The sequence below is a fragment of the Lissotriton vulgaris genome, chromosome 1_1 (assembly GCF_964263255.1).
Source record: "Lissotriton vulgaris chromosome 1_1, aLisVul1.2, whole genome shotgun sequence".
Classification (NCBI taxonomy): Eukaryota; Metazoa; Chordata; class Amphibia; order Caudata; family Salamandridae; genus Lissotriton; species Lissotriton vulgaris.
In genome coordinates, this window is record NC_141685.1 from 1,167,901,279 (window position 1) to 1,167,919,105 (window position 17,827).

Sequence of the window (17,827 nt, forward strand, 5' to 3'; positions counted from 1 at the left end):
ACCCCAGTTCAGACATGGCCATATGCAAATCAGTCTGACCCTGTGTCTCATGGGAACAGTCCAGCTCGAACTGCCAAGCCATGCCTTCCCTGGACCGGAAACAAGCTTCCGAGGACCGGTTTCTGGCATTCCAGCCTTCTTCAGCCCGGCTTGCTTGAATCCAGTGGTGTGGAGAGCATGGGACTCACTTCTGAGCATACCCATCCCACTCGGGTGACAAATGCAAAAACCACCGTTGATGGACAGAATGCAGAACAATGTCGTACATTCACCGCAGTACAGAGATCTGGTCCTAAATCCATTGGTTTTTTGCACTCCACACCACCCCAGTTCAGACATAGCCATATGCAAATCAGTCTGACCCTGTGCCTCATGGGAACAGTCCAGCCGGAACTGCCAAGCCAAAGCCTTCCCTGGACCGGAAACAAGCTTCCGAGGACTGGTTTCTGGCATTCCAGCCGTCTTCAGCCCGGCTTGCTTGAATCCAGTAATGTGGAGAGCATGGGACTCACGTCTGAGCATACACATTCCACTCGGGGTAACAAATGCAAAAACCACAGTTGATGGACAGAATGCAGAACAATGTCATACATTCACCCCAGTACAGAGATCTGGGCCTAAATCCATCGTTTTTTTTCACTCCACACCACCCCAGTTCAGACATGGCCATATGCAAATCAGTCTGACCCTGTGCCTCATGGGAACAGTCCAGCCCGAACTGCCAAGCCATGCCATCCCTGGACCGGAAACAAGCTTCCGAGGACCGGTTTCTGGCATTCCAGCCATCTTCAGCCCGGCTTGCTTGAATCCAGTGGTGTGGAGAGCATGGGACTCACGTCTGAGCATACCCATCCCACTCGGGGTGACAAATGCAAACACCACAGTTGATGGACAGAATGCAGAACAATGTCATGCATTCACCCCAGTACAGAGATCTGGGCCTAAATCCATTGTTTTTTTGCACTCCACACCACCCCAGTTCAGACATGGCCATATGCAAATCAGTCTGACCCTGTGCCTCATGGGAACAGTCCAGCCCGAACTGCCAAGCCATGCCTTCCTTGGACCGGAAACAAGCTTCAGGGACCGGTTTCTGGCATTCCAGCCGTCTTCAGCCCAGCTTGCTTGAATCCAGTGGTGTGGAGAGCATGGGACACACGTCTGAGCATACCCATCCCACTCGGGGTGACAAAATGCAAAAACCACAGTTGATGGACAGAATGCAGAACAATGTCATACTTTCACCCCAGTACAGAGATCTGGGCCTAAATCCATCGTTTTTTTGCACTCCACACCACCCCAGTTCAGACATGGCCATATGCAAATCAGTCTGACCCTGTGCCTCGTGGGAACAGTCCAGCTCGAACTGCCAAGCCATGCCTTCCCTGGACCGGAAACAAACTTCTGAGGACCGGTTTCTGGCATTCCAGCCGTCTTCAGCTCGGCTTGCTTGAATCCAGTGGTGTGAAGAGCATGGGACTCACGTCTGAGCATACCCATCCCACTCGGGGTGACAGATGCAAAAACCACAGTTCATGGACAATATGCAGAACAATGTCATACATTCGCCCCAGTACAGAGATCTGGGCCTAAATCTATCATTTTTTTGCACTCCACACCACCCCAGTTCAGACATGGTCATATGCAAATAAGTCTGACCCTGTGCCTCATGGAAACAGTCCAGCCCGAACTGCCAAGCCATGCCTTCCCTGGACCGGAAACAAGCTTCCGAGGGCCGGTTTCTGGCATTCCAGCCGTCTTCAGCCCGGCTTGCTTGAATGCAGTGGTGTTGGAGAGCATGGGACTCAAGTCTGAGCATACCCATCCCACTCGGGGTGACAAATGCAAACACCACAGTTGATGGACAGAATGCAGAACAATGTCATGCATTCACCCCAGTACAAAGATCTGGGCCTAAATCCATTGTTTTTTTGCACTCCACACCACCCCAGTTCAGACATGGCCATATGCAAATCAGTCTGACCCTGTGCCTCATGGGAACAGTCCAGCCCGAACTGCCAAGCCATGCCTTCTTCGGACCGGAAACAAGCTTCCGGGACCGGTTTCTGGCATTCCAGCCGTCTTCAGCCCAGCTTGCTTGAATCCAGTGGTGTGGAGAGCATGGGACACACGTCTGAGCATACCCATCCCACTCGGGGTGACAAAATGCAAAAACCACAGTTGATTGACAGAATGCAGAACAATGTCATACATTCACCCCAGTACAGAGATCTGGGCCTAAATCCATCGTTTTTTTGCACTCCACACCACCCCAGTTCAGACATGGCCATATGCAAATCAGTCTGACCCTGTGCCTCATGGGAACAGTCCAGCTCGAACTGCCAAGCCATGCCTTCCCTGGACCGGAAAAAAGCTTCCGAGGACCGGTTTCTGGCATTCCAGCCGTCTTCAGCTCGGCTTGCTTGAATCCAGTGGTGTGAAGAGCATGGGACTCACGTCTGAGCATACCCATCCCACTCGGGGTGACAGATGCAAAAACCACAGTTCATGGACAATATGCAGAACAATGTCATACATTCGCCCCAGTACAGAGATCTGGGCCTAAATCTATCATTTTTTTGCACTCCACACCACCCCAGTTCAGACATGGTCATATGCAAATAAGTCTGACCCTGTGCCTCATGGAAACAGTCCAGCCCGAACTGCCAAGCCATGCCTTCCCTGGACCGGAAACAAGCTTCCGAGGGCCGGTTTCTGGCATTCCAGCCGTCTTCAGCCCGGCTTGCTTGAATGCAGTGGTGTTAGAGAGCATGGGACTCAAGTCTGAGCATACCCATCCCACTCGGGGTGACAAATGCAAAAACCACAGTTGATGGACAGAATGCAGAACAATGTCATGCATTCACCCCAGTACAGAGATCTGGGCCTAAATCCATTGTTTTTTTGCACTCCACACCATCCCAGTTCAGACATGGCCTCATGCAAATCAGTCTGACTCTGTGCCTCATGGGAACAGTCCAGCCTGAAATGCCAAGCCATGCTTTCCCTGGACCGAAAACAAGCTTCCGAGGACCGGTTTCTGGCATTCAAGCCGTCTTCAGCGCAGCTTGCTTGAATCCAGTGGTGTGGAGAACATGGGACTCACGTCTGAGCATACCCATCCCACTCGGGTGACAAATGCAAAAACCACCGTTGATGGACAGAATGCAGAACAATGTCGTACATTTACCGCAGTACAGAGATCTGGTCCTAAATCCATTGTTTTTTTGCACTCCACACCACCCCAGTTCAGACATGGTCATATGCAAATCAGTCTGACCCTGTGCCTCATGGGAAAAGTCCAGCCCGAACTGCCAAGCCAAAGCCTTCCCTGGACCGGAAACAAGCTTCCGAGGACTGGTTTCTGGCATTCCAGCCATCTTCAGCCCGGCTTGCTTGAATCCAGTAATGTGGAGAGCATGAGACTCACGTCTGAGCATACACATTCCACTCGGGGTAACAAATGCAAAAACCACAGTTGATGGACAGAATGCAGAACAATGTCATACATTCACCCCAGTACAGAGATCTGGGCCTAAATCCATCGTTTTTTGCACTCCACACCACCCCAGTTCAGACATGGTCATATGCAAATCAGTCTGACCCTGTGCCTCATGGGAAAAGTCCAGCCCGAACTGCCAAGCCAAAGCCTTCCCTGGACCGGAAACAAGCTTCCGAGGACTGGTTTCTGGCATTCCAGCCGTCTTCAGCCCGGCTTGCTTGAATCCAGTAATGTGGAGAGCATGGGACTCACGTCTGAGCATACACATTCCACTCGGGGTAACAAATGCAAAAACCACAGTTGATGGACAGAATGCAGAACAATGTCATACATTCACCCCAGTACACAGATCTTGGTCTAAATCCATCGTTATTTTGCACTCCACACCACCCCAGTTCAGACATGGCCATATGCAAATCAGTCTGACCCTGTGCCTCATGGGAACAGTCCAGCTCGAACTGCCCAGCCATGCCTTCCCTGGACCGGAAACAAGCTTCCGAAGACCGGTTTCTGGCATTCCAGCCGTCTTCAGCCCGGCTTGCTTGAATCCAGTAATGTGGAGAGCATGAGACTCACGTCTGAGCATACACATTCCACTCGGGGTAACAAATGCAAAAACCACAGTTGATGGACAGAATGCAGAACAATGTCATACATTCACCCCAGTACAGAGATCTGGGCCTAAATCCATCGTTTTTTGCACTCCACACCACCCCAGTTCAGACATGGTCATATGCAAATCAGTCTGACTCTGTGCCTCATGGGAACAGTCCAGCCCAAACTGCCAAGCCATGCTTTCCCTGGACCGGAAACAAGCTTCCGAGGACCGGTTTCTGGCATTCCAGCCGTCTTCAGCCCTGCTTGCTTGAATCCAGTGGTGTGGAGAGCATTGGACTCACGTCTGAGCATACCCATCCCACTCGGTGTGACAAATGCAAAAACCACAGTTGATGCACAGAATGCAGAACTATGTCATACATTCACCCCAGTACACAGATCTTGGTCTAAATCCATCGTTATTTTGCACTCCACACCACCCCAGTTCAGACATGGCCATATGCAAATCAGTCTGACCCTGTGCCTCATGGGAACAGTCCAGCTCGAACTGCCAAGCCATGCCTTCCCTGGACCGGAAACAAGCTTCCGAAGACCGGTTTCTGGCATTCCAGCCATCTTCAGCCCATCTTGCTTGAATCCAGTGGTGTGGAGAGCATGGGACTCACTTCTGAGCATACCCATCCCACTCGGGTGACAAATGCAAAAACCACCGTTGATGGACAGAATGCAGAACAATGTCGTACATTCACAGCAGTACAGAGATCTGGTCCTAAATCCATTGTTTTTTTGCACTCCACACAAACCCCCGTTCAGACATGGGTATGTGCAAATCAGTCTGACCCTGTGCCTCATGGGAACAGTCCAGCCCAAACTGCCAAGCCAAAGCCTTCCCTGGACCGGAAACAAGCTTCCGAGGACTGGTTTCTGGCATTACAGCCGTCTTCAGCTCGGCTTGCTTGAATCCAGTGGTGTGAAGAGCATGGGACTCACGTCTGAGCATACCCATCCCACTCGGGGTGACAGATGCAAAAACCACAGTTCATGGACAATATGCAGAACAATGTCATACATTCGCCCCAGTACAGAGATCTGGGCCTAAATCTATCATTTTTTGCACTCCACACCACCCCAGTTCAGACATGGTCATATGCAAATCAATCTGACCCTGTGCCTCATGGAAACAGTCCAGCCCGAACTGCCAAGCCATGCCTTCCCTGGACCGGAAACAAGCTTCCGAGGACCGGTTTCTGGCATTCCAGCCGTCTTCAGCCCGGCTTGCTTGAATGCAGTGGTGTGGAGAGCATGGGACTCAAGTCTGAGCATACCCATCCCACTCGGGGTGACAAATGCAAAAACCACAGTTGATGGACAGAATGCAGAACAATGTCATGCATTCACCCCAGTACAGAGATCTGGGCCTAAATCCATTATTTTTTTGCAGTCCACACCACCCCAGTTCAGACATGGCCTCATGCAAATCAGTCTGACTCTGTGCCTCATGGGAACAGTCCAGCCTGAACTGCCAAGCCATGCTTTCCCTGGACCGAAAACAAGCTTCCGAGGACCGGTTTCTGGCATTCAAGCCGTCTTCAGCCTGGCTTGCTTGAATCCAGTGGTGTGGAGAACATGGGACTCACGTCTGAGCATACCCATCCCACTCGGGTGACAAATGCAAAAACCACCGTTGATGGACAGAATGCAGAACAATGTCGTACATTTACCGCAGTACAGAGATCTGGTCCTAAATCCATTGGTTTTTTGCACTCCACACCACCCCAGTTCAGACATGGTCATATGAAAATCAGTCTGACCCTGTGCCTCATGGGAAAAGTCCAGCCGGAACTGCCAAGCCAAAGCCTTCCCTGGACCGGAAACAAGCTTCCGAGGACTGGTTTCTGGCATTCCAGCCGTCTTCAGCCCGGCTTGCTTGAATCCAGTGGTGTGGAGAGCATGGGACTCACGTCTGAGCATACCCATCCCACTCGGGGTGACAAATGCAAAAACCACAGTTGATGGACAGAATGCAGAACTATCTCATACATTCACCCCAGTGCACAGATCTGGGCCTAAATCCATCGTTTTTTTGCACTCCACACCACCCCAGTTCAGACATGGCCATATGCAAATCAGTCTGACCCTGTGTCTCATGGGAACAGTCCAGCTCGAACTGCCAAGCCATGCCTTCCCTGGACCGGAAACAAGCTTCTGAGGACCGGTTTCTGGCATTCCAGCCTTCTTCAGCCCGGCTTGCTTGAATCCAGTGGTGTGGAGAGCGTGGGACTCACTTCTGAGCATACCCATCCCACTCGGGTGACAAATGCAAAAACCACCGTTGATGGACAGAATGCAGAACAATGTCGTACATTCACCGCAGTACAGAGATTTGGTCCTAAATCCATTGGTTTTTTGCACTCCACACCACCCCAGTTCAGACATAGCCATATGCAAATCAGTCTGACCCTGTGCCTCATGGGAACAGTCTAGCCGGAACTGCCAAGCCAAAGCCTTCCTTGGACCGGAAACAATCTTCCGAGGACTGGTTTCTGGCATTCCAGCCGTCTTCAGCCCGGCTTGCTTGAATCCAGTGGTGTGGAGAGCATGGGACTCACGTCTGAGCATACGCATTCCACTCGGGGTAACAAATGCAAAAACCACAGTTGATGGACAGAATGCAGAACAATGTCATACATTCACCCCAGTACAGAGATCTGGGCCTAAATCCATCGTTTTTTTTCACTCCACAGCACCCCAGTTCAGACATGGCCATATGCAAATCAGTCTGACCATGTGCCTCATGGGAACAGTCTAGCCCGAACTGCCAAGCCATGCCATCCCTGGACCGGAAACAAGCTTCCGAGGACCGGTTTCTGGCATTCCAGCCGTCTTCAGCCCGGCTTGCTTGAATCCAGTGGTGTGGAGAGCATGGGACTCACGTCTGAGCATACCCATCCCACTCGGGATGACAAATGCAAAAACCACCGTTGATGGACAGAATGCAGAACAATGTCATACATTCACCCCAGTACAGAGATCTGGGCCTAAATCCATCGTTTTTTTGCACTCCACACCACCCCAATTCAGACATGGCCATATGCAAATCAGTCTGACCCTGTGCCTCATGGGAACAGTCCAGCCCGAACTGCCAAGCCATGCCTTCCTTGGACCGGAAACATGCTTCCGGGACCGGTTTCTGGCATTCCAGCCGTCTTTAGCTCGGCTTGCTTGAATGCAGTGGTGTGAAGAGCATGGGACTCACGTCTGAGCATATCCATCCCACTCGGGGTGACAGATGCAAAAACCACAGTTCATGGACAATATGCAGAACAATGTCATACATTCGCCCCAGTACAGAGATCTGGGCCTAAATCTATCATTTTTTTGCACTCCACACCACCCCAGTTCAGACATGGTCATATGAAAATAAGTCTGACCCTGTGCCTCATGGAAACAGTCCAGCCCGAACTGCCAAGCCATGCCTTCCCTGGACCGGAAACAAGCTTCTGAGGGCCGGTTTCTGGCATTCCAGCCGTCTTCAGCCCGGCTTGCTTGAATGCAGTGGTGTTGGAGAGCATGGGACTCAAGTCTGAGCATACCCATCCCACTCGGGGTGACAAATGCAAAAACCACAGTTGATGGACAGAATGCAGAACAATGTCATGCATTCACCCCAGTACAGAGATCTGGGCCTAAATCCATTGTTTTATTGCACTCCACACCATCCCAGTTCAGACAAGGCCTCATGCAAATCAGTCTGACTCTGTGCCTCATGGGAACAGTCCAGCCTGAAATGCCAAGCCATGCTTTCCCTGGACCGAAAACAAGCTTCCGAGGACCGGTTTCTGGCATTCAAGCCGTCTTCAGCCCGGCTTGCTTGAATCCAGTGGTGTGGAGAACATGGGACTCACGTCTGAGCATACCCATCCCACTCGGGTGACAAATGCAAAAACCACCGTTGATGGACAGAATGCAGAACAATGTCATACATTTACCGCAGTACAGAGATCTGGTCCTAAATCTATTGGTTTTTTGCACTCCACACCACCCCAGTTCAGACATGGTCATATGCAAATCAGTCTGACCCTGTGCCTCATGGGAAAAGTCCAGCCGGAACTGCCAAGCCAAAGCCTTCCCTGGACCGGAAACAAGATTCCGAGGACTGGTTTCTGGCATTCAAGCCGTCTTCAGCCCGGCTTCCTTGAATCCAGTGGTGTGGAGAGCATGGCACTCACGTCTGAGCATACCCATCCCACTCGGGGTGACAAATGCAAAAACCACAGTTGATGGACAGAATGCAGAACTATGTCATACATTCACCCCAGTACACAGATCTGGGCCTAAATCCATCGTTTTTTTGCACTCCACACCACCCCAGTTCAGACATGGCCATATGCAAATCAGTCTGACCCTGTGTCTCATGGGAACAGTCCAGCTCGAACTGCCAAGCCATGCCTTCCCTGGACCGGAAACAAGCTTCCGAGGACCGGTTTCTGGCATTCCAGCCTTCTTCAGCCCGGCTTGCTTGAATCCAGTGGTGTGGAGAGCATGGGACTCACTTCTGAGCATACCCATCCCACTCGGGTGACAAATGCAAAAACCACCGTTGATGGACCGAATGCAGAACAATGTCGTACATTCACCGCAGTACAGAGATCTGGTCCTAAATCCATTGGTTTTTTGCACTCCACACCACCCCAGTTCAGACATAGCCATATGCAAATCAGTCTGACCCTGTGCCTCATGGGAACAGTCCAGCCGGAACTGCCAAGCCAAAGCCTTCCCTGGACCGGAAACAAGCTTCCGAGGACTGGTTTCTGGCATTCCAGCCGTCTTCAGCCCGGCTTGCTTGAATCCAGGAATGTGGAGAGCATGGGACTCACGTCTGAGCATACACATTCCACTCGGGGTAACAAATGCAAAAACCACGTTTGATGGACAGAATGCAGAACAATGTCATACATTCACCCCAGTACAGAGATCTGGGCCTAAATCCATCGTTTTTTTTCACTCCACACCACCCCAGTTCAGACATGGCCATATGCAAATCAGTCTGACCCTGTGCCTCATGGGAACAGTCCAGCCCGAACTGCCAAGCCATGCCATCCCTGGACCGGAAACAAGCTTCCGAGGACCGGTTTCTGGCATTCCAGCCGTCTTCAGCCCGGCTTGCTTGAATCCAGTGGTGTGGAGAGCATGGGACTCACGTCTGAGCATACCCATCCCACTCGGGGTGACAAATGCAAACACCACAGTTGATGGACAGAATGCAGAACAATGTCATGCATTCACCCCAGTACAGAGATCTGGGCCTAAATCCATTGTTTTTTTGCACTCCACACCACCCCAGTTCAGACATGGCCATATGCAAATCAGTCTGACCCTGTGCCTCATGGGAACAGTCCAGCCCGAACTGCCAAGCCATGCCTTCCTTGGACCGGAAACAAGCTTCAGGGACCGGTTTCTGGCATTCCAGCCGTCTTCAGCCCAGCTTGCTTGAATCCAGTGGTGTGGAGAGCATGGGACACACGTCTGAGCATACCCATCCCACTCGGGGTGACAAAATGCAAAAACCACAGTTGATGGACAGAATGCAGAACAATGTCATACATTCACCCCAGTACAGAGATCTGGGCCTAAATCCATCGTTTTTTTGCACTCCACACCACCCCAGTTCAGACATGGCCATATGCAAATCAGTCTGACCCTGTGCCTCGTGGGAACAGTCCAGCTCGAACTGCCAAGCCATGCCTTCCCTGGACCGGAAACAAACTTCTGAGGACCGGTTTCTGGCATTCCAGCCGTCTTCAGCTCGGCTTGCTTGAATCCAGTGGTGTGAAGAGCATGGGACTCACGTCTGAGCATACCCATCCCACTCGGGGTGACAGATGCAAAAACCACAGTTCATGGACAATATGCAGAACAATGTCATACATTCGCCCCAGTACAGAGATCTGGGCCTAAATCTATCATTTTTTTGCACTCCACACCACCCCAGTTCAGACATGGTCATATGCAAATAAGTCTGACCCTGTGCCTCATGGAAACAGTCCAGCCCGAACTGCCAAGCCATGCCTTCCCTGGACCGGAAACAAGCTTCCGAGGGCCGGTTTCTGGCATTCCAGCCGTCTTCAGCCCGGCTTGCTTGAATGCAGTGGTGTTGGAGAGCATGGGACTCAAGTCTGAGCATACCCATCCCACTCGGGGTGACAAATGCAAACACCACAGTTGATGGACAGAATGCAGAACAATGTCATGCATTCACCCCAGTACAAAGATCTGGGCCTAAATCCATTGTTTTTTTGCACTCCACACCACCCCAGTTCAGACATGGCCATATGCAAATCAGTCTGACCCTGTGCCTCATGGGAACAGTCCAGCCCGAACTGCCAAGCCATGCCTTCTTCGGACCGGAAACAAGCTTCCGGGACCGGTTTCTGGCATTCCAGCCGTCTTCAGCCCAGCTTGCTTGAATCCAGTGGTGTGGAGAGCATGGGACACACGTCTGAGCATACCCATCCCACTCGGGGTGACAAAATGCAAAAACCACAGTTGATTGACAGAATGCAGAACAATGTCATACATTCACCCCAGTACAGAGATCTGGGCCTAAATCCATCGTTTTTTTGCACTCCACACCACCCCAGTTCAGACATGGCCATATGCAAATCAGTCTGACCCTGTGCCTCATGGGAACAGTCCAGCTCGAACTGCCAAGCCATGCCTTCCCTGGACCGGAAACAAGCTTCCGAGGACCGGTTTCTGGCATTCCAGCCGTCTTCAGCTCGGCTTGCTTGAATCCAGTGGTGTGAAGAGCATGGGACTCACGTCTGAGCATACCCATCCCACTCGGGGTGACAGATGCAAAAACCACAGTTCATGGACAATATGCAGAACAATGTCATACATTCGCCCCAGTACAGAGATCTGGGCCTAAATCTATCATTTTTTTGCACTCCACACCACCCCAGTTCAGACATGGTCATATGCAAATAAGTCTGACCCTGTGCCTCATGGAAACAGTCCAGCCCGAACTGCCAAGCCATGCCTTCCCTGGACCGGAAACAAGCTTCCGAGGGCCGGTTTCTGGCATTCCAGCGGTCTTCAGCCCGGCTTGCTTGAATGCAGTGGTGTTAGAGAGCATGGGACTCAAGTCTGAGCATACCCATCCCACTCGGGGTGACAAATGCAAAAACCACAGTTGATGGACAGAATGCAGAACAATGTCATGCATTCACCCCAGTACAGAGATCTGGGCCTAAATCCATTGTTTTTTTGCACTCCACACCATCCCAGTTCAGACATGGCCTCATGCAAATCAGTCTGACTCTGTGCCTCATGGGAACAGTCCAGCCTGAAATGCCAAGCCATGCTTTCCCTGGACCGAAAACAAGCTTCCGAGGACCGGTTTCTGGCATTCAAGCCGTCTTCAGCGCAGCTTGCTTGAATCCAGTGGTGTGGAGAACATGGGACTCACGTCTGAGCATACCCATCCCACTCGGGTGACAAATGCAAAAACCACCGTTGATGGACAGAATGCAGAACAATGTCGTACATTTACCGCAGTACAGAGATCTGGTCCTAAATCCATTGGTTTTTTGCACTCCACACCACCCCAGTTCAGACATGGTCATATGCAAATCAGTCTGACCCTGTGCCTCATGGGAAAAGTCCAGCCCGAACTGCCAAGCCAAAGCCTTCCCTGAACCGGAAACAAGCTTCCGAGGACTGGTTTCTGGCATTCCAGCCGTCTTCAGCCCGGCTTGCTTGAATCCAGTAATGTGGAGAGCATGAGACTCACGTCTGAGCATACACATTCCACTCGGGGTAACAAATGCAAAAACCACAGTTGATGGACAGAATGCAGAACAATGTCATACATTCACCCCAGTACAGAGATCTGGGCCTAAATCCATCGTTGTTTGCACTCCACACCACCCCAGTTCAGACATGGTCATATGCAAATCAGTCTGACCCTGTGCCTCATGGGAAAAGTCCAGCCCGAACTGCCAAGCCAAAGCCTTCCCTGGACCGGAAACAAGCTTCCGAGGACTGGTTTCTGGCATTCCAGCCGTCTTCAGCCCGGCTTGCTTGAATCCAGTAATGTGGAGAGCATGGGACTCACGTCTGAGCATACACATTCCACTCGGGGTAACAAATGCAAAAACCACAGTTGATGGACAGAATGCAGAACAATGTCATACATTCACCCCAGTACAGAGATCTGGGCCTAAATCCATCGTTTTTTTTCACTCCACACCACCCCAGTTCAGACATGGCCATATGCAAATCAGTCTGACCCTGTGCCTCATGGGAACAGTCCAGCCCGAACTGCCAAGCCATGCCATCCCTGGACCGGAAACAAGCTTCCGAGGACCGGTTTCTGGCATTCCAGCCGTCTTCAGCCCGGCTTGCTTGAATCCAGTGGTGTGGAGAGCATGGGACTCACGTCTGAGCATACCCATCCCACTCGGGGTGACAAATGCAAACACCACAGTTGATGGACAGAATGCAGAACAATGTCATGCATTCACCCCAGTACAGAGATCTGGGCCTAAATCCATTGTTTTTTTGCACTCCACACCACCCCAGTTCAGACATGGCCATATGCAAATCAGTCTGACCCTGTGCCTCATGGGAACAGTCCAGCCCGAACTGCCAAGCCATGCCTTCCTTGGACCGGAAACAAGCTTCAGGGACCGGTTTCTGGCATTCCAGCCGTCTTCAGCCCAGCTTGCTTGAATCCAGTGGTGTGGAGAGCATGGGACACACGTCTGAGCATACCCATCCCACTCAGGGTGACAAAATGCAAAAACCACAGTTGATGGACAGAATGCAGAACAATGTCATACATTCACCCCAGTACAGAGATCTGGGCCTAAATCCATCGTTTTTTTGCACTCCACACCACCCCAGTTCAGACATGGCCATATGCAAATCAGTCTGACCCTGTGCCTCGTGGGAACAGTCCAGCTCGAACTGCCAAGCCATGCCTTCCCTGGACCGGAAACAAACTTCTGAGGACCGGTTTCTGGCATTCCAGCCGTCTTCAGCTCGGCTTGCTTGAATCCAGTGGTGTGAAGAGCATGGGACTCACGTCTGAGCATACCCATCCCACTCGGGGTGACAGATGCAAAAACCACAGTTCATGGACAATATGCAGAACAATGTCATACATTCACCCCAGTACAGAGATCTGGGCCTAAATCTATCATTTTTTTGCACTCCACACCACCCCAGTTCAGACATGGTCATATGCAAATAAGTCTGACCCTGTGCCTCATGGAAACAGTCCAGCCCGAACTGCCAAGCCATGCCTTCCCTGGACCGGAAACAAGCTTCCGAGGGCCGGTTTCTGGCATTCCAGCCGTCTTCAGCCCGGCTTGCTTGAATGCAGTGGTGTTGGAGAGCATGGGACTCAAGTCTGAGCATACCCATCCCACTCGGGGTGACAAATGCAAACACCACAGTTGATGGACAGAATGCAGAACAATGTCATGCATTCACCCCAGTACAAAGATCTGGGCCTAAATCCATTGTTTTTTTGCACTCCACACCACCCCAGTTCAGACATGGCCATATGCAAATCAGTCTGACCCTGTGCCTCATGGGAACAGTCCAGCCCGAACTGCCAAGCCATGCCTTCTTCGGACCGGAAACAAGCTTCCGGGATCGGTTTCTGGCATTCCAGCCGTCTTCAGCCCAGCTTGCTTGAATCCAGTGGTGTGGAGAGCATGGGACACACGTCTGAGCATACCCATCCCACTCGGGGTGACAAAATGCAAAAACCACAGTTGATTGACAGAATGCAGAACAATGTCATACATTCACCCCAGTACAGAGATCTGGGCCTAAATCCATCGTTTTTTTGCACTCCACACCACCCCAGTTCAGACATGGCCATATGCAAATCAGTCTGACCCTGTGCCTCATGGGAACAGTCCAGCTCGAACTGCCAAGCCATGCCTTCCCTGGACCGGAAACAAGCTTCCGAGGACCGGTTTCTGGCATTCCAGCCGTCTTCAGCTTGGCTTGCTTGAATCCAGTGGTGTGAAGAGCATGGGACTCACGTCTGAGCATACCCATCCCACTCGGGGTGACAGATGCAAAAACCACAGTTCATGGACAATATGCAGAACAATGTCATACATTCGCCCCAGTACAGAGATCTGGGCCTAAATCTATCATTTTTTTGCACTCCACACCACCCCAGTTCAGACATGGTCATATGCAAATAAGTCTGACCCTGTGCCTCATGGAAACAGTCCAGCCCGAACTGCCAAGCCATGCCTTCCCTGGACCGGAAACAAGCTTCCGAGGGCCGGTTTCTGGCATTCCAGCGGTCTTCAGCCCGGCTTGCTTGAATGCAGTGGTGTTAGAGAGCATGGGACTCAAGTCTGAGCATACCCATCCCACTCGGGGTGACAAAATGCAAAAACCACAGTTGATGGACAGAATGCAGAACAATGTCATACATTCACCCCAGTACAGAGATCTGGGCCTAAATCCATCGTTTTTTTGCACTCCACACCACCCCAGTTCAGACATGGCCATATGCAAATCAGTCTGACCCTGTGCCTCATGGGAACAGTCCAGCTCGAACTGCCAAGCCATGCCTTCCCTGGACCGGAAAAAAGCTTCCGAGGACCGGTTTCTGGCATTCCAGCCGTCTTCAGCTCGGCTTGCTTGAATCCAGTGGTGTGAAGAGCATGGGACTCACGTCTGAGCATACCCATCCCACTCGGGGTGACAGATGCAAAAACCACAGTTCATGGACAATATGCAGAACAATGTCATACATTCGCCCCAGTACAGAGATCTGGGCCTAAATCTATCATTTTTTTGCACTCCACACCACCCCAGTTCAGACATGGTCATATGCAAATAAGTCTGACCCTGTGCCTCATGGAAACAGTCCAGCCCGAACTGCCAAGCCATGCCTTCCCTGGACCGGAAACAAGCTTCCGAGGGCCGGTTTCTGGCATTCCAGCCGTCTTCAGCCCGGCTTGCTTGAATGCAGTGGTGTTAGAGAGCATGGGACTCAAGTCTGAGCATACCCATCCCACTCGGGGTGACAAATGCAAAAACCACAGTTGATGGACAGAATGCAGAACAATGTCATGCATTCACCCCAGTACAGAGATCTGGGCCTAAATCTATCATTTTTTTGCACTCCACACCACCCCAGTTCAGACATGGCCATATGCAAATCAGTCTGACCCTGTGCCTCGTGGGAACAGTCCAGCTCGAACTGCCAAGCCATGCCTTCCCTGGACCGGAAACAAACTTCCGAGGACCGGTTTCTGGCATTCCAGCCTTCTTCAGCCCGGCTTGCTTGAATCCAGTGGTGTGGAGAGCATGGGACTCACTTCTGAGCATACCCATCCCACTCGGGTGACAAATGCAAAAACCACCGTTGATGGACAGAATGCAGAACAATGTCGTACATTCACCACAGTACAGAGATCTGGTCCTAAATCCATTGGTTTTTTACACTCCACACCACCCCAGTTCAGACATGGCCATATGCAAATCCGTCTGACCCTGTGCCTCATGGGAACAGTCCAGCCGGAACTGCCAAGCCAAAGCCTTCCCTGGACCGGAAACCAGCTTCCGAGGACTGGTTTCTGGCATTCCAGCAGTCTTCAGCCCGGCTTGCTTGCATCCAGTGGTGTGGAGAGTATGGGACTCACGTCTGAGCATACGCATTCTACTCGGGGTAACAAATGCAAAAACCACAGTTGATGGACAGAATGCAGAACAATGTCATACATTCACCCCAGTACAGAGATCTGGGCCTAAATCCGTTGTTTTTTTGCACTCCACACCACCCCAGTTCAGACATGGCCATATGCAAATCAGTCTGACCCTGTGCCTCATGGGAACAGTCCAGCCCCAACTGCCAAGCCATGCCATCCCTGGACTGGAAACAAGCTTCCGAGGACCGTTTTCTGGCATTCCAGCCGTCTTCAGCCCGGCTTGCTTGAATCCAGTGGTGTGGAGAGCATGGGACTCACGTATGAGCATACCCATCCCACTCGGGGTGACAAATGCAAAAACCACCGTTGATGGACAGAATGCAGAACAATGTCATACATTCACCCCAGTACAGAGATCTGGGCCTAAATCCATTGTTTTTTTGCACTCCACACCACCCCAATTCAGACATGGGCATATGCAAATCAGTCTAACCCTATGCCTCATGGGAACAGTCCAGCCCGAACTGCCAAGCCATGCCTTCCCAGGACCGGAAACAAGCTTCCGAGGACCGGTTTCTGGCATTCCAGCCTTCTTCAGCCCGGCTTGCTTGAATGCAGTGGTGTGGAGAGCATGGGACTCAAGTCTGAGCATACCCATCCCACTCGGGGTGACAAATGCAAAAACCACAGTTGATGGACAGAATGCAGAACAATGTCATACATTCACCCCAGTACAGAGATCTGGTCCTAAATCCATTTTTTTTTTGCACTCCACACCACCCCAGTTCAGACATGGCCATATGCAAATCAGTCTGACACTGTGTCTCATGGGAACAGTCCAGCCCGAACTGCCAAGCCATGCCTTCCTTGGACCGGAAACAAGCTTCCGGGACCGGTTTCTGGCATTCCAGCCGTCTTCAGCCCGGCTTGCTTGAATCCAGTGGTGTGGAGAGCATGGGACTCACGTCTGAGCATACCCATCCCACTCGGGGCGACAAATGCAAAAACCACAGTTGATGGACAGAATGCAGAACAATGTCATGCATTCACCCCAGTACAGAGATCTGGGCCTAAATCCATTGTTTTTTTGCACTCCACACGGCCCCAGTTCAGACATGTCCTCATGCAAATCAGTCTGACTCTGTGCCTCATGGGAACAGTCCAGCCCAAACTGCCAAGCCATGCTTTCCCTGGACCGGAAACAAGCTTCCGAGGACCGGTTTCTGGCATTCCAGCCGTCTTCAGCCCTGCTTGCTTGAATCCAGTGGTGTGGAGAGCATTGGACTCTCGTCTGAGCATACCCATCCCACTCGGCGTGACAAATGCAAAAACCACAGTTGATGGACAGAATGCAGAACTATGTCATACATTCACCCCAGTATACAGATCTTGGTCTAAATCCATCGTTATTTTGCACTCCACACCACCCCAGTTCAGACATGGCCATATGCAAATCAGTCTGACCCTGTGCCTCATGGGAACAGTCCAGCCCGAACTGCCAAGCCATGCCATCCCTGGACTGGAAACAAGCTTCCGAGGACCGGTTTCTGGCATTCCAGCCGTCTTCAGCCCGGCTTGCTTGAATCCAGTGGTGTGGAGAGCATGGGACTCACGTATGAGCATACCCATCCCACTCGGGGTGACAAATGCAAAAACCACCGTTGATGGACAGAATGCAGAACAATGTCATACATTCACCCCAGTACAGAGATCTGGGCCTAAATCCATTGTTTTTTTGCACTCCACACCACCCCAATTCAGACATGGGCATATGCAAATCAGTCTAACCCTGTGCCTCATGGGAACAGTCCAGCCCGAACTGCCAAGCCATGCCTTCCCAGGACCGGAAACAAGCTTCCGAGGACCGGTTTCTGGCATTCCAGCCTTCTTCAGCCCGGCTTGCTTGAATGCAGTGGTGTGGAGAGCATGGGACTCAAGTCTGAGCATACCCATCCCACTCGGGGTGACAAATGCAAAAACCACCGTTGATGGACAGAATGCAGAACAATGTCATACATTCACCCCAGTACAGAGATTTGGTCCTAAATCCATTGTTATTTTGCACTCCACACCA